This window comes from Ranitomeya variabilis, chromosome 6 (assembly GCF_051348905.1).
Source record: "Ranitomeya variabilis isolate aRanVar5 chromosome 6, aRanVar5.hap1, whole genome shotgun sequence".
Classification (NCBI taxonomy): Eukaryota; Metazoa; Chordata; class Amphibia; order Anura; family Dendrobatidae; genus Ranitomeya; species Ranitomeya variabilis.
The window spans coordinates 52,008,101-52,033,436 of record NC_135237.1 but is presented as its reverse complement, the minus strand read 5'-3'; the positions used below and the strand labels follow the sequence as shown (position 1 = coordinate 52,033,436).

Below are 25,336 nucleotides of genomic sequence, written 5' to 3'. Positions count from 1 at the left end.
AATTCTGTAATATATACATATTAAGATAAACATATACCGTATTACAGAATTTTGACCCCTATGGCAAGCGATTGGGTCAAAAATAAAATCTTTAAAAATCAGCTTCAAATGGATTCTCTTCTGCTGATCCTTTGTTGAGTGGACCCAAAGAATCCGATATAGTCCTGTGGGGTCAGCCCGACCCAGATGGTGGAGGGTCAGGGGAAAGTGGGTGATATTACATACGGCCACTTTGGTTGTCACTTTTGGAAGTTCTATATATGGAATATGGCTAAGAACAGAATAATAAAAAATTGCAATAGCGAAAAGATAAAAAGGAGCTAAATATACAACTGACTTTTTGATTTGAAAGTGTACCCGTCCTATACACAAACACTAAGGGTCCGTGCACATGTAAGTATTTGGTGCAGAAAACACTGCTTAAAATATGAATTTTTTTATGCATTTTTTAATCTGCATTTTATGAGCAGATTTTTCCCCCACTCGTTAACGTACGGGTGAAATCTGCAGCAAAAACGCTGAAAGAATGGACATGCAGCAGAATAAAATCTGCAAGGAAAAACAATAAGCAACGTGTGCATGAGATATCCGGATTCTCATTCACTTTGCTGGCATCAGGAAACACTTCAGGTTTTATGATAAATCTGAACAGGAAAACAAAAAACACACGACAAATCTGCAACGTGTGCACAGGCCCTAAAACCATGATCTTTAAGCGCTCATCCCACACAACAGGATAAAAATGGTTTTGATGCGGATCAGTGTACTGCATCCAAGAACCGTGCCAATTCTCATGCCCTGAAACTTGCCAACCATTCTGTTTGAGCAGTTAATCTTTGTAAGCATTCTGCCAGCACTATAGGAGCCGAAACTTCCCTTTCCATCACTTTACACCTAGCTTTGCTCCTACATTGTGAAACTGTTTGCCTGCCCCAAAGTCTGCCTCTCAGTTTTGCCTGTATGCTTTTTGTACAGACGAGTCCTCTCTTGCCAATTAGCAACATAAGACACTTAGCGGCCGCCAGTTTGGAGTGGTTTTTCAAGGGTAACGTAAAATAACTTTTAAATAAGGCGATTTGTAAATTTGAAACAACCTGATATTGTGATAATGTGCTAAATACAATGCACAGTGAACATAAACTACAAGCAAAGCAATTACTGGGTGAACTTTGCTTACATTGACAATCTAGAAAGCATTATTATCCGGACAGTCCTTTCCATTACTAAATGATGGGGCTTTTCGTGCGTAGCATAAAGCTGCATGCGCTATCGTTTTCTGCTCTTTCCGCTCCCGATACAGAAGGGTCAGGATTTCGAGGAGCCGCCTGTGTCCCGGCAGCTGAGTAAACAGCAGGGGCACAACAGCTGAGGGCTAAATTAAACCTTTCCCAGTGGAGTCTATTGTATGACAGACACAGGTAGAAAAGTCACTTTCCTGTTAAGAGTGAGTTTTCCCAGAGCAGCGCACAGACCGTCCATGAACTGGAAATTACTGTAGATAAACAACCACATCCCTCTGTGCACAGTGCAGGCAGCAAGCAAAGAGGAATGGCGAGGAAAGGCTTCATTATTGCCCGCCATAGTGCAAGAGTATATACTGAGAAACAGGGACACGTCCCAAAGCCCATCAATCAGGCCTCAGAATGGTAAACGCAGATAACTTTTTATAAAAAAGCGATATAGTAGAAAACATCAAGAAGTATTCTATTACTACACTGGCCACTGGGGGGCGCTGTCATTATGGAAGGGATGAGCTTAGGGAATAATCCAGTGAAAACAGGTTATTTTACTCACTTCTAAAGCACCATCATGTTCCACAGCGCTTTACAGACACCACTGTCCCCATTGGGGCTCGCACTCTACATTCCCCATCAGTAGGTCTTCGGAATGTGGGAGGAAATCCACGCAGACAGTGAGAACATACAAAACTCCCAAGATTCCAGTGCTAACCACTGAGCCACAGTGCTGCCCATTCCATAAATAGGTGATAACTTATCGATCGATAGGACCAGCACCGATAAGCAGAACAGGGCACGGTTCTTCCCATTAGAACTGGGTGACATTGTACAGGCCCAACCACCGATCCATTCATTCTCTAAGGAACTACCGGAAAAGTATGAGCGCAGCACTCCGCATTCCCATAGGGAACGCCTGGAGCGGGAATTCAGCATACGCACTGCTGCTCCATTGTATCGGGGATAAAAGTGCCGACGATGGGTCCCAGCCGTAGGACTTCTACCATTGAAGATAGAAAAGGAGGGTTGCGGACCTCCACAGTCAATCCAGAAGATGGAGAAGGGGTTTGATGAAAATAAGTTAAAAGGGTAGTCCACTACTCTGACAACGCCTCCTCAATCCGTATGCTTCCCTACTATAAAACAGGAACACTTACACTCTACTCCGGTGCCAGCGCTAGCTCTCCCAGGCATCGATGTTACGTCATGTGATCCCTGTGGCCAATCAGTGGCTGCTTCACTCTCCGCTTGGAGAGTATCACAGATTTGGAGGAATAGAATGTGGCGGTTCTCACTTCTTCTGGATGCAAGATTTGTCCAAAGGCAAAGAGTGAAGCCAGCACAGATTGGCTGCAGGGATCATGTGTCAATGTCACGTAATCCCCGGGAGAGAAGGTGCAGACACCACTGGAACAGCGAATAAGTGTTATTTTATAAACATGGATTTAGAAGGGATTGGCAGAGTAGTGGACTACCCTTTTAACTTGTTCTCATCAGCCAAACTCCTTCTCTATGTTCTGGATTGAATGGTGGCAGTCCAACGGCAGGGACCCGCACCCATCGTCAGCACTTTTACCCCCGATACAATGGGGCAGCAGTGCACTCCATGCATTCCCTATAGGGCGCCAAGTGCTGCGCTCAGCCTTTTCCGGTACTTCCATAGAGAACATGGTCGGGCCTCTACAATGTCATCCAGTTCTATTGGGGGGAGAACTGTCCCCTTTCAGTTACACATTTCTAAATTAATAATCGGGTTCTATAATAATGATACATGAATGTTACAGTACCCAAGAATGTCACAAACCTGCAATAAAACACTATTTTTATTCCTATCTTCGCACCATTTGTTTATTTATTTATTTATTATTTTAACCAATTCTGAAATATTTGGAATTTACAATTGGAGGGTAAATAGCGAGCCTGAAATCACTTCTAGGACGCATTACCAATCCATTGCAGAAAGCCGCAGACGCCACCATGCTGCAGGAACAGACTAGTTACCAGATATAAATACCCAAATCTATTATCTCATTGCCGTGAGCTGAAGGAAAGCCATGAATCATCCTTCTATTCGGATCCATTACACAAAACAGGACTGGAGTCATTTTTCTCTTTATATTTTTCTCTATTTATACGCACGTACAAGCGTTCGCACCATTGTTTAATACCATGGATACTAACATTGCTTTCCAGCTATCATGAAAACTACAAATTCCAGCATGCTCTGCCGGTACTAATGGCTGCATATAGAGAACTAGGCTAGAAGTCTGAGACTTTTTTTTTTTTAGTCTGACAATAGTGGATAAAATACACAGATAATAAAGAGCACAAACCTACTGAGCCCGGCTCATTCTTGCTGGTGACCTTCTCTCCACTTGGTGCTCCGCTAACTTGGAGCGGCCATTCCTCACATGACACTCACAGCTGCTGAACTGGATCATCACAGAGGCGGAAACGCTGGTGGTGGCGCTCTGCGGAGACTGTCAGCAGGCAGGGCTGCATGTGCCATCTACGCCATAACACCCAGGCGGCACACAATGGTTCTATATCTGTTCTACAGAGATCACTGTTCTGTCAGAGTCCTTACAACTACACAATGAGGGAGGAAAAATTGGCTGCAAAGTGCACGCACATTCCAGAATATAAAGATCTACTTTACAGAAGTGTAATATTAGGAGCAGGGCTGCTCTTAGCTGCAGAATCCAAGCTTACTGCCACGGAAAATTCTTTACAGATTCCCCGATACTCATCAGGCCTCAAATGGGACTTACTGGTAAAAGTCCGAGGGACAGCCTCAGATTTACGCCACAGCCTTCAATGCAAACATTATTCGATTTTACCCCTTCGCATGACATTTTTCCTGTTGGCCAGTGTATATTAAAAGAAAAAAACAAAACAAAACAAAAAAAAAACAAAAACACAGCAGCAGAGCAATTTATACAATGCAAATGGTGAGAATTGTGGTCAATCTCTGCATATACCCTAAGGCTTGTATGTATTAAAGAGGTTGTCCATGCTTCGGGTTCAGTTCTGCAATCCCTATGTGGCTGCAGACTTGTGAACCCTCACAGTGCGCGCTATCAGGATTTTCTGGTAGCGGGAGATTATCTAACCACAAGTATGCGATTTACAAATTTCCAGCCACATCCCGACTAGATGTGTTCAGCCTTGCTTAATTCACTTATATTGAGAAGCCATGCAAGACTAGTCGGCATGTGACCGAACGTATTCAAATCACATACTTGCGATCACACGCACACCCGCTGCTGGCACAGAGAATCCCGACAGCGTGCAGTGTGTACACTGAGGATTCACAATGTGACTACAGACTTCAACCCCAAAGCTTGACAACCCACTTTAACCAGTGAGTGGCTTACTATGGAAGCCAGCTGAAGACTGGTCAAGGTCAATTCTTTTAACAGATTCACATCTTTACAAACGTGAAGTGGGAATAAGACAATCAAAAGACTATACATTTGCAAATAAAAAGATGCCTACTAGTGCACATAACCCAAGAGGGGAGAGGGGGCAAATTCTAACATTTATGGCTTGTTCAAAATATAAAAAAAAACAAAAAACACTTTCATGTGTCAGAAGAACTTCTGATGGCTTGTTCATGGTCCTGAGGCACCCACCAATTGCAGAACTAAAGGAACATAAGTTCTCAGCAATCTTCAGCTGCGCTCCGATGATCCTTGGAGAGGCAGGGTTAGTGGAGTACAGAGTCATATACTCCTATGGATCTGTACACCACTCATCAGTGGCGTATCCGGGGGGGGGGGCAGCCGGGGCATGTATCCCGGGCGCAGCCGACAGGGGGGGCGCCAGCGGGCCGCCTGATGGCGCGGCGGTCCAAGGAGGCTCCTCGTCCTGTACTGAGCGGTCACATGGTACCGCTCATTACAGAAATGAATATGCAGCTCCACCTCCCATAGGGGTGGAGCCGCATATTCATTACTGTAATGAGCGGTAACGGTGACCGCTCAGTACAGGAAGAAGTTGCCGGCGCCGGGGAAGCAGGGACTGCACAGCACCAGGTGAGTATAACAGGGAGGGGAGCGCAGCACGATATTCACCAGCTCCTCATTCCGGCGCCGCTCCGTCTTCAGCAGTGACGCTGAGGTCAGAGGGCGCGGTGACGTAGTTAGTGCGCGCCCTCTCCCTGAACGTCAGTGCTGAAGATGGAGCGGCGGCTGGAACGAGGAGCAGGTGAATATTGAAAGTGCCAGGGGCCTGAGCGACGGAGAGGTGAGCATGATTTTTTTTTTAATTTATCGCAGCAACAGCAAATGGGGAAAGTGTCTGTATGGAGCATCTTATGGGGCCATAACGTTTGTGCAGCACTATATGGGGCAAGTGTCTGTATAGAGCATCTTATGGGGCCATAACGTTTGTGCAGCACTATATGGGGCAAGTGTCTGTATAGCGCATCTTATGGGGCAATAGCGTTTGTGCAGTACTATATGGGGCGAGTGTCTGTATGGAGCATCTTATGGAGCCATAATCAACATTTCTGCAGCAATATACGGAGCAAATGTCTCTATGGATCATCTTATGGGGCCATAATCAACGTTTCTGCAGCACTATATGGCGCAAATATCTTTATGGAGCATCTTATGGGCCCATTATTAACCTTTATGCAGGATTATATGGGGCTCCTGATTCAATATGGATATTCAAAAACACAACCTACTGATGTCTCAATTAATTTTACTTTTATTGGTACCTATTTTAACATTATGGAGATTCAAGAATGTACCTTGGCTTGGTCATACAGTTTCAATAGAGTTAAGGTTCAAATGGGGGAGGTGGGGGGGGGGGCAAACTAATCCTTTGAAAAATCCGTACTTGTAAAAATTTTAATTTGGCAAGTAATGGGTTAATATCCAAAACATGTAAAAACAATAACGTTGAGATATCTAAAAATAAAAATTAGGAGACAGGACATCCTGGAAAAAGGGAAACCTTCCCATGCGTTTCCAACCAATGCATATGTATTGTTCTTAAATCAAGAGGACGACGGTGCAGCATTCACAGCAATATATTGTACCGGACCCCAAACTCACACTTGTGCAAATATGACGGGTCCTGTAGAACTGGTTCCACCTTTATTATGAGAGATCACACACACGAGTGCACTTCAGGTATCCGGCTGCATGGTCTCGGCCCGGCATGAGCTCACAGCCCTGAATAGCCCATTCATACACTTGAAGGTGAGGAATGGACATGAACCGACAGTGAACAGCGCTAATAAGATTTCGCTCCGCACCGTGCTGTAGGACCTTACAACCTGCAACACATCAGGCTTTGGCATTTATACAGAACACTTTCCCTTCATCCCAAGAGATAAAAGCATTTCATGGTTTTACCCACATGTTTACAATGAAGGGAAATCAGATGTGTAAACCAACGAGACGGAGGCCTTGTTCCAGTGAGCGCAAATCCGCATCCATATTGTTAGGCATATAAGATTTTCTGCACACAAAATGAAAAAAAAAAATTTAAAAATGCTGCATTTACATTATGCGGGAACATGGCCTTAATCTGATGATACATGCAAGACAGCGTTCATCCAAAGGCTAAGATCTGCCAGCAAGGTCCTGCTGACTGACTCCACAAGTAATAACTGACTAGTGTCCATACCAGTCTTGCATTTCCAAGAAAGGTCAGAATCCTCATGCTTTGTAACTTGCCATCCATTGATTTTGGAGTAGCCAGTCCCTCTTCGTTAGCATTCTGCCAGAACTATAGATGCAGGAACCACCTTTACCTCACTTTCATGCATACATAGATTCTCCCATTATCCTAAAGCTTGCTTGTCCCCCCTTGCTGTGGCTACATGCAATATGACAGACAGGAGAGCAGGAGCAGAAAGAAAGACCTGCCCTAATCCTGCAGTCCATGTCTGTCTGGTCTATGCTGCTAGAGATGGATTACACCTGACAGCAGGCAGTGATAAGCAAGTTATACTGTAGCAAGATACCTAAAGGCTAGTATTTTGGAGTGATTGTTAAGGACTAAGGCTGGAGACGCACCAGCGTATGGCATCGGATGTGATATGCAATGACACTCTGCTCCGGCTCTGCTGCAAGTGTGATCCGAGTGTCAGTGCTCTGATCCTGTTGCATGAGGGGATCGGAGTACAGGTGTGGAGGAGATTGAGTGATTTCTCCATCTCCTCTGGTTCCAGTAAGCCACAGGAATCGCACTGCACTCTGGTGACATCTGAGTGCAGTCCAATGTTCCACACGCACCCATAGATTTGTATGGGTGCCTGCCATCTGAATCTCACAGAATGCTGCGTGTTTTGGGGTTTTTTTCTAGCCTGATCTCGATCCAATTGAAGCTAGAAAAATAAAAATCACAGATGAGCACTGAAGTATTGCATTTGGACTAATGTTATTCAATCTGATTTTATTATCGGATTGCACTCGTCCGATTTATTTGCAAGTGTGAGCGAGACCTAAGGGTATGTGCACATTGTTTTTTTGTCAGATGGATTTTGCTTGGTATCCACCTTCTAGCAGGAGACTACCTGTTCTCTGCATTTAGCAGTATAGAGGGAATACTTCTGCGAGAAGTAAAGCCTGAGAACACTCAGCGGCTGCAGAGGTGTGTAAATGATGCACAGGCCTCAAGGCAACAATTTGTAAAAATCATTAGCAGATTATCCAATTATCACGTTATTAACAGATCACGTTGTCTGAAAGTGCAGGGACCAATCATCTTCATAGAAATATCCCGACACCAATAAATGGAGCTCAATCATCTCAAGAGTCGATAAGGACTCCGAAAAGGATCAATAGAAAATTACCTAAAATTCAGGCTTAAAGTCAATATAACTAGTGACATAGAAATTTAAAAGAGAAAAATAATAATGTACAGTTTTCTCACTGGGCACTGAGCCCTAACAATAAGCAGACATAGCAGTTTTGTAAAAATGACTTCCACTGTGAGCCGGAGCTAGATACAATAGGATGTGCGATCTAGGGGCTGACTATTTTAGAGCCAAAAAAAAGAAAGAAAAGAACACCAGAAGTCTATTGTCTGTACAAGTCCCCTCTAAAATGTGAAGTGCTTCGGAATATGTTGGCGCTATAGAAATATAATTATTACCTGGCAGACAGACCTTACCTTTAGGGACCAGCTATGCCTCCCAACCCACAATTACAGGGTTAGACAACCATACAGATGGAATACATTCTTGGTCTTTGCGAGGAGCGGTAGTAACAGCGAGTATTCAAATATCACACATGCAAATCTCAGAAAGCAAAAAACCACAGAACAAAGCCGGGGTTTTCTTCTCGGCTACGGGCAATAGTGTGCGACTAGAGAAGGAACTTGTGTCCCAGGCAGTTACATTTTATAGGCAATAAGCAAATATGAGGAGCACAAAAGCCTTCTTGTTCAGATTTAGTAGATCTTTTTCATATAGCCAGCGGGGCCCGATGTTTACAGACAGGCTTCATTCACGTCCGTCCAGCCTAAGGAGCAGTCAGGGAACCTAGAAAGTCTTGTGCTGCCACTTACCACTATTTGTATATAATCTTACTAAAAGTAAGTGACAATTATGCACTATAGTGAGAATATACTATTAATGCTATTATGACACTTGTAACAGAATAATATAAGGGTTCGCTCACATTAGCGTATAAATGGGACGAGGGCAACCCTAAAATTAAGAAAACTGATTGCACTTGGACCAAATGTTATTCAATGAGGCCGTGCAGATCTGATCTGATCTCCCAGTCATCCGTTTAACAATTTTTTTTTTATTTTTTTTTATTGGGGGGGGGGGGGGTAGCACTGTATATGCACAGATCAGATATGGATCCATTAAAAAGTGAAAAAATAATTTTCCATTTCCAATCGGATCTGTTTGACTTTTTTGGGCTTTTTTTGTACCAAGTTGTTACAAATGGATACCAAATGGTCATGTGAACAGTCTTGCAAGCGCCACTTTTTACCGCTGCATTTTTGCAGCATTTCCAAAGGTCACATGTAGGGACGCCTCTGTATTTCTATCACTTTCCATATTTGCGGTTACTACTCCCACACACTGTGTGCACCCATCACCACCACCCAGCCAAAAATAACCATCATTGTCAGACAAACACAGCACTGATTACCCTCCAGAAACCACCGGAGACTAGATGGAGGTGGACATGACTTGGGGATGGGCGGACCGAGAACTCCTGCAGCTTTTGTTTGTATTGCGGTGTAGATTTTAAACAAGAGTGTTGTTGCTTTAAGAGGAAGGAGTTTAGATGTTTGTGCCTGGTGTATTACTGTGAGGAGGGTGGGCTTATATAGGGGAGGCAACTCTGGCTCTCCCTCTTTCTCTCACAGGATGGACAGGAGGAAACATTACCCGCCCTCCCGCCCTGTTTATAATCTGTCCTAAAACTTTTTTAATTATTGCTCGTATAATGATAAATGCTTTATTGCATTTTTGAATTTGTCATTGCATATCTTGTACCAGACTCAATTGTATATTGGCTATAAAGAGTTTTATTTGCGGTAACCTAAGCCCAAGGGAAGGGCAATCCTTCAGCCATGGTTCCCTAGAGGTTTCCTCCACAGGGGTTTTTTCCTCTCCTGAGCGCTGTAGGATGACTCTCTGTGAGTTGGAGGTTTGCCAAGTTTAGTCCCATTAATGCTTTCGCAGGGACTTCTAGTTTTTAAGTTTACAAAAATGATTTAATTATAAAAAAAAAAAAAAAGTGTAAAATGAGACTTGGAATTTATAACCCGTCGCGGCTTTGCGGTTTAGGAGTCAGGTGGAAGTTGCAGACAAGTTAAGGTGGACTCATTTTAACTAATAGAGGATGTAAAACCTCATGGTGGTGAGCAGGCTCAGCTTTGGTGGCCAGCCTCAAGGACGTTGTAATGGTAACATCAATCAGGGGCGGGCACAGTGGTTAAGCACAGGAGTGAGGATAATAGGGTCATTGGTGCCCTGAAAGTTTACTGCCTCTGCTTGAATGGCAAGCCAGTGCGTGCCGCCCCTTTATGGCTGTCTGTCCTGGTGCTGTATGTCAGACAGCTGGGGATATCGCAGTACTTGTGAATCCCAATGTACTAGCACTCCACCTGACTCCTACTGTGATTATTTAATCCTGTGATTTAAATAAAAGCGGTGGCCATTTTGACAACCAAAATAATGTGTTTTGTGTATTTATTTTAGTGCCTAGGTTTACAGTAGTTATGGTGGTTTTAAGATGGACTGGGGTCCATCCCATATCCAAAAGTCAAGGCCTAACAATGCTGTTGGAACTGACCCAACCTTTATCAGGTGCCTAAGAAGAAAAGATGGATCTTCCGCAGCTTAGATCCATTGTAAAGAGTACAGCTGGCCGTGCATCTTTAATAGCTAGGTCATTTGGACAACAGCTATATTCCCTCCTCCAATTAGTCCCATTTTTATGAACAAAGTATGCCTTTGCATAAAGAAAAGGAAAGTACACTGGAGCCTGAGACTGCTGGCAATAAATATACCCTGAAAACAACTTATGAGGGGTCAGAGGTCCAACGCACATACCACAAGGTACATCTAGAAGTGCCAACTTCGAACCATCAATGCACATTATATAGTATATTATCGGCAGCACATCCCCTGTGCTCTGTGGACAATGTGCTGCCGATAATGATTATTTTTGCCATTATAAACAATCCGATCTAATGATGATCGAGCACATTTGTTGGGTGATCACCAGCAGGTATACACAGGTGGGTAATCGGGAATGAGACTTCCTACAAAACGTTGATCCCGCGATCATTTACTTGCCAAAAAGGCACCAAAAGTCAACCAGTGTTGGCAAAACCAGCCGCCAACTTTACCTGCACATATGGTCTGCGCTACTGAACTTCAGCCAAGAGAATGACTCGATACGTGGAGATCCTTGGGGGGGTTCAACACATGATAATTGCCAAATTTTACACTAAATTATTTAGGACTCCTGTTTAAAATGTGACCATTTTGAGACATTGACTTGAATCGGGGGGATAGAGTTGAATGTGACCTCTGATCCAAGGTTTACTGAAGTAACTAGAGCTATAGTCCAAGCTGGACTTGGAATACAGCAGGTGTGGATACAAAGACTACAAGGGCTTGTTTGTTTTAGTAGCTTCTTAGAAGTCAAACATAAAATAAAATGACCCAAATATTAAATGGAAAATGGTTCTCGCGCGTTACTGAATCCACAGGAGTTCATGTGCTTCTGAGATTTCTGCCAAGTTCCTAGTAATCCCGCATGTCCTACAGAAACTCTCCCTTTCATCCTGTCTCAAGAAGGTCTTACTCCAGCACCTGCTTCCATTACAGCCAACCTCTCATTCTTAATCCCTCATTCATCTTGGTTTGCAAAATTATCCAGGACTAAGCACCAGCCAAAAAAACACCTTCTCTTTCCATCTGGAGGAAGCAGCTAAAATCGCCCCCCTCACCTTCAAAGCAATAACTATTATTTTTGCCACCGAGCATTTCCAGAAAAAGTTGTAAGAAAAATAGAACAGGTAAAGATTCTCTAGAGTTAGAAAAATGTGCTTCACCAATAGGGTCAATATTGGTCTCCAGGAGCTTCAGATGAACCATTGTTTACCATGGTTATAATCAGTTTTACTAGGGGCTGAGCGGCGTTATCAGCACTGTCCAGCCTGCACTATTCCGGTTACTGATAATACCAGGCTATGGGAAGCTGACAGACATGTGCACCGCAATCATTACTCTGATGACAGCCTGAGATTTGCAGGAGAACCTCAAGGTTCATCAGTGATACTGTGAATTATGACAGGTCACTTAGTTATGTCACCAAGGTCCAAAAATCAAAGCACCAGAGCAGCGGCACTTTGGTGTATGTAGGTGATTTCCAATGCCAATAAAAGATTAAATTACTTATGTGCGTGCGACATATACTAGCAAATATCGGATTGATGTTTACAGTCAGCATGCTTTCCAACACAAATTTAAAAAAAAAGTGTCCAGACAAAGAAATAAGTTTTAGGCTGTGTTCACATGTCCAGTAATTATCCATTAGAACAGATCCAGCAACAATATGCAGGCAAAAAAAAGTTGTGCAGACTCAACGTTTTTGACAGTTTAAAAAAAAAAACGGATTTAGGTTGGATCAGTTTCTTTTTAACATTGAGGTCTATGGAAAACGGATCCAATAGTTATCCATCAGTTTTTCCATTTTAAACTGATCCTATTTTTGCTTACTGGATCAATTTTAAATGAATGATTACTTGAAAGTTCACATGTCCAGCCACACACCAAATATTTATTTTTCCACCTCCAGTACGCAAAAAATGGATCATTTGAAATGGGAGAATAGAAGGCTAATTAAAGGATCTGGTCTCCATAGACATTAATGTTAAACAGATTGAGTGGAAATTTTTTTTTTTTTTTAAATGTCTGCACAACTTTTTTGCCAACGAATGCTGCTGGATCAGTTGTAACGGATGACTACTGGACATGTGAACACACCACTCTGGTAATCTCCAACAGGTTTGATGACAACCCGCACATTTAGTATTTCGACCACTGAGGGCATCAATTGGCTGCAGAGCTAGGTGACCGATTGACAGGTGTCATCACTAACTGTCCTGGAGAAGATAACACCTTTATCATATAAAAGATCCCCCTTAATGATAGCCAGCTTTCAAAAAGTGGCAGCCAAATAAAGCCACACACCTTTAATGAAGGGTCTTTTATTAGCAACGTTATGTCCTGCTACACTCAGACCCAAAGGGGGAAGGCTCCTGCTGCAGCCAGTTATCTTAAGGTACCGTTACACTTAACGATTTACCAACGATCACGACCAGCGATACGACCTGGCCGTGATCGTTGGTAAGTCGTTGTGTGGTCACTGGAGAGCTGTCACACAGACAGCTCTCCAGCGACCAACGATGCCGAAGTCCCCGGGTAACCAGGGTAAACATCGGGTTACTAAGCGCAGGACCGCGCTTAGTAACCCGATGTTTACCCTGGTTACCATTGTAAATGTAAAAAAAAAAAAAAAAAAAAAAAAAAAAAAAAAAACACACTACATACTTACATTCCGGTGTCTATCACGTCCCTCGCCGTCAGCTTCCCGCACTGACTGTCAGCGCCGGCCATAAAGCACAGCACAGCGGTGACGTCACCGCTGTGCTTTACGGCCGGCGCTCACAGTCAGTGCGGGAAGCTGACGGCGAGGGACGTGACAGACACCGGAATGTAAGTATGTAGTGGGTTTTTTTTTACATTTACAATGGTAACCAGAGTAAACATCGGGTTACTAAGCGTGGCCCTGCGCTTAGTAACCCAATATCTACCCTGGTTACCAGTGAAGACATCGCTGGATCGGCGTCACACACGCCGATGCAGCGATGACAGCGGGTGATCAGCGACCAAAAAAAGGTCCTGATCATTCGCAGCGACCAACGATCTCCCAGCAGGGGCCTGATCGTTGGTCGCTGTCACGCATAACGATTTCGTTAACGATATCGTTGCTACGTCACAAAAAGCAACGATATCGTTAACGAAATCGTTATGTGTGACAGTACCTTTACAGTCACATAAGAACAACTAGGAGAAGGGAGACATTGCAGCACGAATAGGATAAGAAAAAAGACAAATTGCTGAAATGTTTTGTTTGTGAATTTTCTGTTTAAAGGTACCTTCACACTAAGCGACTTTGCAGCGAGAACGACGACGATCCGTGACGTTGCAGCGTCCTGGATAGCGATCTCGTTGTGTTTGACACGCAGCAGCGATCTGGATCCCGCTGTGATATCGCTGGTCGGAGCTAGAAGTCCAGAACTTTATTTCGTCGCTAGATCACCCGCTGTCATCGCTGGATCGGTGTGTGTGACACCGATCCAGCGATGTGTTCACTTGTAACCAGGGTAAATATCGGGTTACTAAGCGCAGGGCCGCGCTTAGTAACCCGATATTTACCCTGGTTACCATTGTAAAAGTAAAAAAAAAAAAAAAACACTACATACTCACCTTCTGATGTCTGTCACGTCCCCCGTCGGCGGCTTCCCTGCACTGAATGTGTCAGCGCCGGCCGGCCGTAAAGCAGAGCACAGCGGTGACGTCACCACTGCTGCCAGCGCTGACACATTCAGTCAGTGCAGGAAGCTCTCGGCAGCAGCGCGTAACCCTGTGGATGCCGGGGGACGTGACAGACATCAGAAGGTGAGTATGTAGTGTTTTTTTTTTACTTTTACAATGGTAACCAGGGTAAATATCGGGTTACTAAGCGCTTAGTAACCCGATGTTTACCCTGGTTACCCGGGTGCTGCAGGGGGACTTCGGCATCGTTGAAGACAGTTTCAACGATGCCGAAGTCGTTCCCCTGATCGTTGGTCGCTGGAGAGAGCTGTCTGTGTGACAGCTCCCCAGCGACCACTCAATGACTTACCAACAATCGCATCGCTGGTCGTGATCGTTGGTAAGTCGTTTAGTGTAACGGTACCTTTAGTGTTCATTTAAAAGAGGTGGTGTCAGTGCTTTATCAAGCATTTAAGTTATCGTAGAAAGGGGGTGGCTATGGAGTCCCCACTGCAGCCATCACGGAAGCAACCATCAAAAAGTAAAATTACCAAAACATTACATAAAGGCTTGCATAAATACAAGTCAGATACATTTCATTTCAGAATTAATCTTCCAGGAAATAAGTGAAGTACATTTTGTACAAAACACCAAACATCAGCAGCAGAGGAGCGCTGGCTTCTGTGCATGCTGTACGACACTGCCAGGCCATGTTGCAACACATACTTTTGAAATCGGTTACAGACCATGATGACAGAGTGAATGTGCTAATCATGGTATGCACAGAGATTATACAAGTAAGCAGACCCTGGCAGGGATGAAAGCCATGCTACTGAATACTTGTGCTATGAGTCAGCATGCCCCTTGTCCAATTAAATGAAATAACCAAAAGAACACAAAAGGGGACAAACAATATCCATCCCAAGCACTACCAGCAAACAGGAAGAAATCATTCCATAAAGACAGGTCAACATCAAAGCAGCAGGCGACCTCTATACTCCTTTTCTGAATTCACAAAGCCTGCGAGAGGCCGGACCAGTGAGCCCATCATGGCAGCACTAGGATCTCCAGTCTGAAGACATTCATCCTACAGCGGCAACATTACTCCATTCAGTCTAATCCTCTACCAGGAGCGGCACTGGCCCCTTCTGTTCTCTGCACCTGTGAGGGGTCCTGGTGATGTGCCCTAACATTCTATGGAGGGCAGTACAGATATGTTCAAATAGTTAGTAATATGGATTTTGGAACGGATGTTGATTTAAATACTTTTCAAATTCGCTTCTTGTCGTGTTTAATAGGAAAACTCCTGTATAGCGCCCATGGTGATGTTTATTTGTCCGTGTGCTTTTTTTCAGCAGAAAAAGCTAACATTAATTCTTAATTAAAAAAAAAATATATATATATAGTGCATCACTCACTGTTACTATAATTTACCTAACTGAGTAAACAAATTAGTAACTTGTCTTTAACACGCCAGTTTTTCCTAGCTCCGCCAAAGTGTGTGGAGCTGGGGTAGATGCGAGGCATGGTGTGAGACCACAGCTTGTCCAATTCACGATAAGCTATGGCCGTCCTTACATCAGAAATCTCACTCCAGACCGTGACTGGTGCAAACATTTCTAGTGTAGCACTTGAGGCGCACGTCACTCGTCAAACGCTCCAGATTCATGAAGAGGCCTCCTGATGAATAAGGAGTGTCTGGCTCCACCATGCCCCCTCATCAAGCCTGGCGAGGAAAATCACTGGCGTTGATGAATTGGGCACATTCACACGTTCAGTGTTTGGTCAGTATTTTACATCAGTATTTGTAAGGAGAAACCAGGAGTGGAACAACCAGAGGAAAAGTATAATAGAAACACGTCATCACTTCTTTATTTATCACCCACTCCTGGTTTTGGCTTACAAATACTGAAAAAATACTGAGCGTGGCTTTAGGCTGTATTACAGTGGATGACATTTTACCCAATTACAGTGATATGCTGCATAGAAGAGGAAAAAAAATTAAAAAAAAAAAAAACCTTCAACTGACCCGACATGTGGATTTTTAATTGTAAAACTTGAGCAACAGAATGCACATTAATCGGGAGAATATGTGACCCCCGAACGTTTACTTATGGGTCACGGGCAGCCTTTGAATTATTTAAAAAAATAATCTAAACACATTAAACATCAGAAATTATTAGAATGTTGACCACAATCTGGTTTTTACGTTTCCTAATGTTCTGAATATATTCATATCATACGACTATGCTGTAAAAACCTTTAGTTAGATTAAAAAATAAATAAATAAATTAAAAAAAAAACATTTCCAGAAAAAAAAAAAAAAAAGAATAAAGACGATCTTGGGGCTCAATTTATGCAGCATTTATCCAGCTAATACTTTTTTGGTGCAACTACTTGACGTGTGCACATAGCATAAAACAGCATGTAATCGGTCAGAGCATGTTCACACAGAAAAGCATTGGCACATAGTCTTAAAACGTTTGGCCAAGACTGTAGGCATTGTAAGGGCCATGTTATCATGTACAACATACTAACTGGTATTTTTTTCTTTTTCGCTTTTGATGTAGAACTTGATTTTTTTTTTTTTTTTTTTAAGTTTTATTTCTTTTAAACAACGCTATGTATGAAATGATCACGATAAAAAAAAAAAAAAAATCCAATGATACTGGCTACCATTATGTTCAGGACAACATATAACATGGCATTTTCTTTTACACAGCATTTGTTTTACTTGCAAACTGCTTGCGGGCCTAGTTTTTAGCTAAACCTCAGCCATAACTTTGGCCTTTATTTTATAGACTTTCTGTTTTATATCAATTACCGTAGGTTTATTAGTTGTATAAGGAAAACATCCTTTCGTGTACACAGTTTCACTTCCATAAAAATCTGTTCACTATCAGCGATTAACAATCTCTCTGACCTTTCCCGGCACCTGCACACTGCAGTACTTTGCTCTTCCCTCAACAGGACAGACAAAGTACGCCTGCGCCGGAGCCGCAGTGTGAAGACCAGAAGAGGACGTCGTCGTAAGAAGATGGGAGGCCCCGGACCGCGACACCCATCGGACCGGACCACAGCAGGACCGCCCCTGGGTGAGTATAATGTAACCTCTTTTTCTCATCTTTCAGGATACATCGGAGAATTATCTACAGCATTATAGAATTCTGTAGATAAGCCCCTGATGCTGGTGGGCTTAGCTCACCTTCAATTTTGGGGGTGACAGGTTCCCTTTAAAGACGACTTGTCTCCAGGTCAAAAATGTTCAATTTTTTTTTTTTTTTTTTGAATCCCTCCATAAAGGTTCCGAGATTTGAGCCATTTTTATTTAGTGTTACTTTTTCTTGTCTTTGCCAAGGGGGTGTGGCTCAAAGAGAAACAATTCAGATCAGCCTAAAAACACACCCCAAAGGATAATGTGAGCCACACACCCTTGTAAGACCATAAAAAATTGGCACAAAATAAAAATTAAAATATGTTTTTAACCATAGGGTGGAATTGTTTTCTATTTAGAAAAAGAGGAAAATTCTCAAACAAAATAACAAAAATTGGACACTTTGGACCTAGTGACAGCTTCCTCTTAAAGTGAATTTGTGACCATGATTATGCTTTTCAATCTGTCAGTATAAAATAGGGACAGAAACCTCAATTTTGGTGCAAGGTTACTTACTGGACTCCTTGCTGTGGCTTTCATAATATCACAGTTTTACTTGCTTCAGAACTGCTTGTCCTCTAAGTGAGATCGTTCTAATCCCAGCCACACACTTGACCGATGGCCATCAGTCTACACCAGGGGTCCTCAAACTACGGCCCGAGGGCCACATACGGCCTGCCGAGGACATTTATCCAGCCCCTGGGCGTGACCGACATTGAACTTCACTACAGTTCAATGCAGACGGGCCCTGAAATCGACAAGGCGGGGAAGAAAGGCGATGAGCGGCCCTCCATATGCAGCACAGATGACGTGATTGTCACGTTGCCTGTGCCAGAAGAAGACGGAGTCAAGCGGGCGCCTCTTCAGAGCAGCGGGTGACATAGGTGAGTACTGGGGGGGGAGGGGTTGTTTTGATCTTACGCCGGGTCCGGTCTATCAAGCCTACTGGGGACCTTTACCTGCCTACTGGGGACCTTTACCTGCCTACTGGGGACTCTCGCACTACACCAGTCTGAGCCTGAGGTAAAAGCGGAGTTCCACCAATATGGGCACTGGTGAAGCTGAAAATATATGGACTGGCAAGGCTGCATTGATGGGCAGTGCAGTCTGTATGTCTGTGTGGGCAATTTTATTTCTGGTATATTGTTTTTGTAGCGCTGTATATATATTGATATGTTACTAATAGCAATTTGGAATCCCTAGGAAGCCATGATATCAAGAACGAACAATTGCTTCACTTGTTACAACTAGCAGTGACAAATATGGAACCGGACACGGACCATCACATTAGACAAAAGCAGGCCCATAGTTCCCATTGAAATACCAGTCAGTTTATTGATTTACTTGTTCTTCATTTTTGTATTTGTTCCTGTTTTGTTTTTTTACTTTAAAATAAGATGTGCATAGGAATTTGTTCATAGTTTGATTTTTTTAAAACTATTTTCCGGCCCTCCAATGGTCTGAGGGACGGAGAACTGGCCCCGTTTAAAAAATTTGAGGACCCCTGGTCTACACTGTGCATAGGAAGAAAGCTGCCAGTCAGTGTGGAGGGCAGGGATATCCAGAGCTCAATAGCAGAGCTGCAGCAGATAAAACGGAACTTAAGGCTACGTTCACACTGCAGCATTTAACATCAGTATTTGTAGCCAAAGCCAGAAGTGGGTGATAAATACAGAAGTGATGACGTGTTTCTATTATACTTTTCCTCTGATTGTTCCTCTCCTGGTTTTAGCTTACAAATACGGATACTGATGTCAAATACTGAGCAAAATACCGGTGTGTGAATGTGGCTGTATAGCAAGAAGCCAAGTGACACATGGCTGGAGCACAAGCTTGGGGACAGATTCTATTTACAACTTTTATATACCTAGTTCTCGCTCTAACTTAAAAGATGGATCGATCCAGTCTATACATCTGCCTACGCTGTTAGCTTCAATGTCGCATAGTGGCTAATACGTTCCCAGACATTGCGCCCTTCCTTATAAAATATTAGCATACACGGTGCTGCTGACCAGGACTCGTACACAGACTCACTACAGATTTCCTTGTATCTGCCACACAAAATGAATCAATCAGAAGATAAATTATACCCTGCGATGGCACACGACTAATTAGTAATTACAGATGTATTCTCTAGAGCAAGTGTTGTCGTACTTAGCGGCATCATTTAGTGCAAAGTGGCAATGGCGTTCTATCATGACCCACGAGGCCGGCGATTGTGTACAGAAAACACAGATGTAACTCAGACGGGAAATAATTGTATCCACCGCTACAGTATCGGGTGTTCATACTAGCAAATCCACCGTCGCACACTGGTCACAAATAGCTTTTTAATTGCCGACAATCCTACAAAACTGCGTGGCATAAACATGGCTGGTAAAAGAAGTACAGTTTGTCAATAAAAAACTTGAATGCAAAAATTACTGGCAAAATTGGATGGACAATTATTTCAAAAACCCCACGAGGGCATTGTTTCTTCTGCACGTGGTGGCTTCAATGTGTGAACACGGCTTATGAGTTTTCGTTCATATACAGTCATCACTGATTGGGTTGCGTAGAAAGACTCCGCAATAACATGGGGATGGTAACACTGGAGAGAAACGGCACAACAAAGTCCTAAGAAAAAAAGCTTCGACATTACTATTCTACATGTAATAGCAATCACTTTAATAAATAGGTAATGAATGGGTTGTCTGACATGAACCTGACTGTTGGACGGTGGCACTCCCTAGCGCATAATCGTGAGCGAGCGTTCTTAAAAATGCTCGTTTCACAATTAATTTTCCAGTGTAAACAGACTGCCGGTCACCTGATGGAGCAAAATTGTTCATCGGGTCAGTCCGTTGTGTATGGGGCCCACAGGCTGATAGATGGTCTCACACCTACACCGGCTTTATCCTCTGCAGTATGAACAAACTACACTTTTCTTCTAGATACGCCCACATACAGAGAGGAACTGATGATCTGATCTTACCCAACCGTGACAAGCACTTTCCTATTATTCCTGGTGCATCGGAGCAGGCACAATGCACATATTGTCATTTTACCAGCCCTGTGTTTCATCCAAGTGATAACTATCACCTTCAATAGCATCGCAGGATCAGGTATCACTCAGGATTTGTCTTCCATGACATCATCAGAAGCCTGATCTCCGGGAAGTGCCACCTTCAATGTCCAAAGACAACATGCAAACCTGCCGATGTCTGGACCACCCACTCATATTAGGCTACGTTCACATTTGCGTTGTGCGCCGCAGCGTCGGCGCCGCAGCGCACAACGCAAACAAAAACGCAGCAAAACGCATGCACAACGCTGCGTTTTGCGCCGCATGCGTCGTTTTTTTCATTGAATTTGGACGCAGCAAAAATGCAACTTGCTGCGTCCTCTGCGACCCGACGCGGGCGCCGCAGCGACGCATGCGGCGCAAAACGCAAGTGCGCCGCATGTCCATGCGCCCCCATGTTAAATATAGGGGCGCATGACGCATGCGGCGCCGCTGCGGCGCCCGACGCTGCGGCGCCCGACGCTGCGGCGCTGGCCGCAAATGTGAACGTAGCCTTACAGGCTCGCAGAGAACGCCGCCGTGCAGTATTATGTGACAGTTGTACTTTTCAGCTCCTCTTCACAAGAGGGATTAAGGATCATTTCTTTGTGACCCTTTTCGCTTCAGTGCAGATACTCCACTGCAATCACTGCTGAAACGGCAGAGTACAGAAAATCTGCTGCTTATTAGGCTGAACGCACAGATTTGTAGCAGAAATTTCAGTCACAAACCTGCTGGCTGCAAATTCATGTTTAGTAAATTTTTCTGCCGCAAAATCCATGAATTGCATTGTGTATATGCCACAGATGAGATCACAGAGGAGAGATTAAGGCTATGTGCCCATGTTGCAGAAATGCTGCGGAAATGTCCACAGCATTTCCGCAACTCCCAGCTGTGGGTAAAACGCATGAGGAATTCGCATGCGTTTTCCTGCAAAAGACAAGTGTTTTTAGCTTGCAGAATGCTAGCGTTTTCCAAGCGATTTGAAGCATCACTTGGAAAACTGATTGACAGGTTGGTCACACTTGTCAAACATAGTGCTTGACAAGTGTGATCAACTTTTTACTATTGATGCTGCCTATGCAGCATCAATAGTAAAAGATAGATGTTAAAAATAATTTAAAAAATATGGATATTCTTACCTTCCGGCGGCCCCCGATCTCCTCAGCGGCGCTCCAGTTACGTTCTGTTCCCAGGGATGCTTTGCGCGAAGGACCTTTGTGACGTCACGGTCACGTGACTGCAACGTCATCCCAGGTGATTCGCGCAATGCATCCCTGGGAACGGAAGCCGCCGCGTGCAGCGCTGAGAGGCGGGAGGACTCTGGGGGCCATCAGAAGGTAAGTATATCCATTTTTTTTATATTATATATTTTTTTAATATGATACGACCATGCATGCACCAACTGCGCCATTTTATTGGAGACCAATATGGATGCGACCACACATGCACCAACGACAGCACCATTTCAGTGGAGACCAATATGGCTGCGACTGAACCAACGACCACTCATGCACCAACTATGGCACCATTTTATTGGAGACCTAACGCAGGCACTAGCGCAATATTTAAGATAGGAGGCAGGTCACTGGCAGATCATGTACCAGTCATTCAAACAGGAGGCAGACGATGGGTCAGAGCCGCCCCGATGCACAATTACATCATAACAAGAAAACTTCAAACAAGGATTATACAAAAACAGATTTTCTTCAGCACAGGTATCATTATAATCAGTATCCCAGCACCAATATGGTCAGGTCTTTACTTTACTTCTCAAAATCCTGCTGACAGGTTCTCTTTAAGCCGCAGATTTTCCATGTGCAAATCATTTCAGAAAATCCACAGGAAATACGCAATTGTACGCATTTACCCTAAGGGAATTCTCCTCAACTGTGGATCTGCAACAGGAAAAAAAAAAAAAAAAACACTACATAGCACAGTATCAGTGTGGTGAATGGATTACACAAAATCTCCAGCACATGCTGCAGAGAAAATAAGTAAATTGACCAACGCTGAAAATTTGAAATCTGTAGATTATCAATTTATGTATGCAGTGGATTTTCAGAGTCAATTTTACAAATTGAGGTTGGATTTTATTTTTGCGGCAGGGGAGGTTCGCTGCAGACGTGTGCAGCAGTTTAGTCCCTTGTGAACTAATACCCAATGGATGGATACCTGCATGGAGGAAAGCACTACTGTGAACAAGCAATGAAAAGTAGTGCACCCACCCTCTATATCCTCCAAACAGCTCAAGATTATCTGCGGATGTCCACAGGAACCAGAAACTTGGCAAAGACTAAGGCTACGTTCACACGCTGCAGATTTTGCTGCGGATCCGCAGCGGTTTCCCATGCGTTTACAGTACAATGTAAACCTATGGGAAACGCAATCCACAGTGCACATGCTGCGGGAAAAAACGTGCGGAAACACAGCAGTTTACATTCCTCAGCATGTCAATTCTTTGTGCGGAATCCGCAGCGGTTTTACACCTGCTCCATAATAGGAATCCGCAGGTGTAAAACCGCACAAAAACCACAGTAAATCTGCGGTAATTTTGCAGGAAATAAGCAGGTAAAAAGCAGTGCCTTTTACCTGCGGTTTTCACAAATCCGCTGCGGAAAAATCCACTGATCTCAAGAATACGTGTGCACATACCCATATGGTTCGGCATGGTCCCCCTATTCAATTAGTTGAAGGGAACCTGTCACCAGAACGAAACGCTATTAGCCTGCAGATTAAACCCATATCTGCAGGTTAATAGCTTTTTTTTGGCGACAGGTTCCCTGTAAAGGGGTTGTCCAATTTAACTTATTAAAAAAAAGTTTTAAAAAAAAGTAGTCATTTAATGTGTGTCAAGAAGGACCTGGAAGGAGAAACCTGCGGAGAATCAACCTTAGGGCTCGCTCCCACTTACGACGTAATCGGATGAGTGCACTCCGAAAATAAAGCAAATCGAATAGCACTCGGCCCAATGTCACCCTATGGGGCAGCTCACAACTGCGATTATCTTGCTGTGCTCACATCCATGAATCGGATCACACTGCACTCAGATTTCACCCAAGTGCAGTGCGATTCCCGCGGACACCGGCAATGGAACTTTATTTCTCCGTCTCCTCCGCAGCGGTGCTACGATCCTCTCATGCGGGCGGATCGGAGCATAGAGCGCTGACACTCGGCTCCTGATCGCAGCAGAGCAGGAGCTGACTATTAGAATATTGCATCCGATGTGATACGCTTGTGTGTCTCAGGCCTTAAAGGGAGTCTGTCAGTAGGATCAACCCTTCTAAATCATCTATGTGGCCAAGTAGGTCATAGGAAACTGAGTATAATACCTTATTATCTGCGATCTGATGCCTTATTCCAGAGAAATCCATATATGTCTTATATGTAAATCCTGTTCAGGACCAGGGGCCGGACACTGATCTGCATGAGACTCTACCGTATGAGATTATTTTACATGAAGGAGGCGTTACCAGGGTGATGGCCGCTCTCTGCTCTCACTGCAGAGCTGTGCGTGATTATAACTGACACGTCCGCAGGTTCCTCTCAGCTCACAGGCAATCAGTGCTGTAATACAGCAGAGCTGTGAGAGCTGCAGCTGCAAACGTGTTTGTACGGAGACTAAGTTCAGCTCTCCTGTCCTGGGTTACTTACATGGCTCACACTGGTAACTCTCCCTTTCAATTACAATAAGCTCTGGAGGCATATTCTCAGGGAGATCTATGTCCGGCCCATAGATCTTAACATACCATTTACATAAGAAAAGTGGATTTCTCTGGAATAAGATATCAGGTTGCAGATGTCAAAATATTTTACTCAGCTTCCTATGACCTACATGCCCACGTACAAGGCTTAGGAGGGTCGATCCTACTGACAGATACACTTAAAATGTAGTGGAACACCCCTTTAAGGCAAAAGCTAAACATGACTATTGTAGAATTAGTTACAGATCCATCAGTTTTAATGAGATTATCAGGTGGCTGTAAAGAGATGAAAAATACCCAACAAGGACTGGAAGGAACAAGGGTTATATATCATATCCATCATATCAGGCCGACAGGTTCAGGTACACAATGCACAAAAGATCAATTAAAGACGTTAAGAGGGATGTGGAAGTGACGAGATGCGTCCAATATAAGTTATAAATGTAATAAAATGAGCTATAAAATATTCTATATTAATATGGGATTTTATTTCCATGCTGCTACATTGAGACAGACATTAGCTTTCAGGTCTATGATTTGCTATAAGTGGGCGATTATTGGTCCCTATAGGGGAGGCTCCTACATAGCCCCCCGGGGCGGCCAGCACGTCTCATCACTGGCAGGTAAGACCCCAAATCTGAACACCCACCTGCTGCACGGTGCCCGGCTCCAGCCAGTGTCAGACCTCCTAGGGTTAAGGGGGCTCACACCCCAACAGGCACTCCATAGTGCAAAGATGCAACCCAAGTCTGCTCAGGCTGAAGAGAGAAACAGGGGACCCCCAAACAGCAGATACCATGCCCACCCCTCACTGTGCATATACCTGACAGCAGGACGCCCCCTCAGTACAGACCCTGCTCCCGGCCGTACTGCCCCCCATACACCGGGTACCCGCGGCTTCCCCGGTACTGCACACCTGCAGGGCTCCTCTCACTCCACAACTACAAAGTTTGGCGGCCGAGTCTGCAGCCGGCTCCGGCCTCCCCGCTCTGCAGGGTCACTCACCCCAGTGATGCCCGCTCCTGCGCCCGACCCGGGACACCGCCGCCTGCACTTGTGGCTCGTCCTCCTCCCTGATCCTCCCGCACTCCGTGCCCGAGCAGCACTGATAATGCCGGAGTCCACAGGCGCGGCCCCGAGACCTGAGGCTTCCGGGCGACA

General features: G+C 44.2%; 1 protein-coding gene across 1 annotated transcript in view; it reads right to left on the bottom strand.

The window, feature by feature from the left end:
• Nucleotides 1-25,335, bottom strand: part of SVIL (supervillin) — a 227,816-nt gene extending 202,481 nt beyond the window's left edge. The window contains exon 1 of the mRNA XM_077268476.1: nt 25,181-25,335. The gene's annotated coding sequence lies outside the window, so the exon portion shown is untranslated. The remainder of the gene's footprint in view (nt 1-25,180) is intronic.
• Between the last annotated feature and the right edge of the window lies 1 nt (nt 25,336).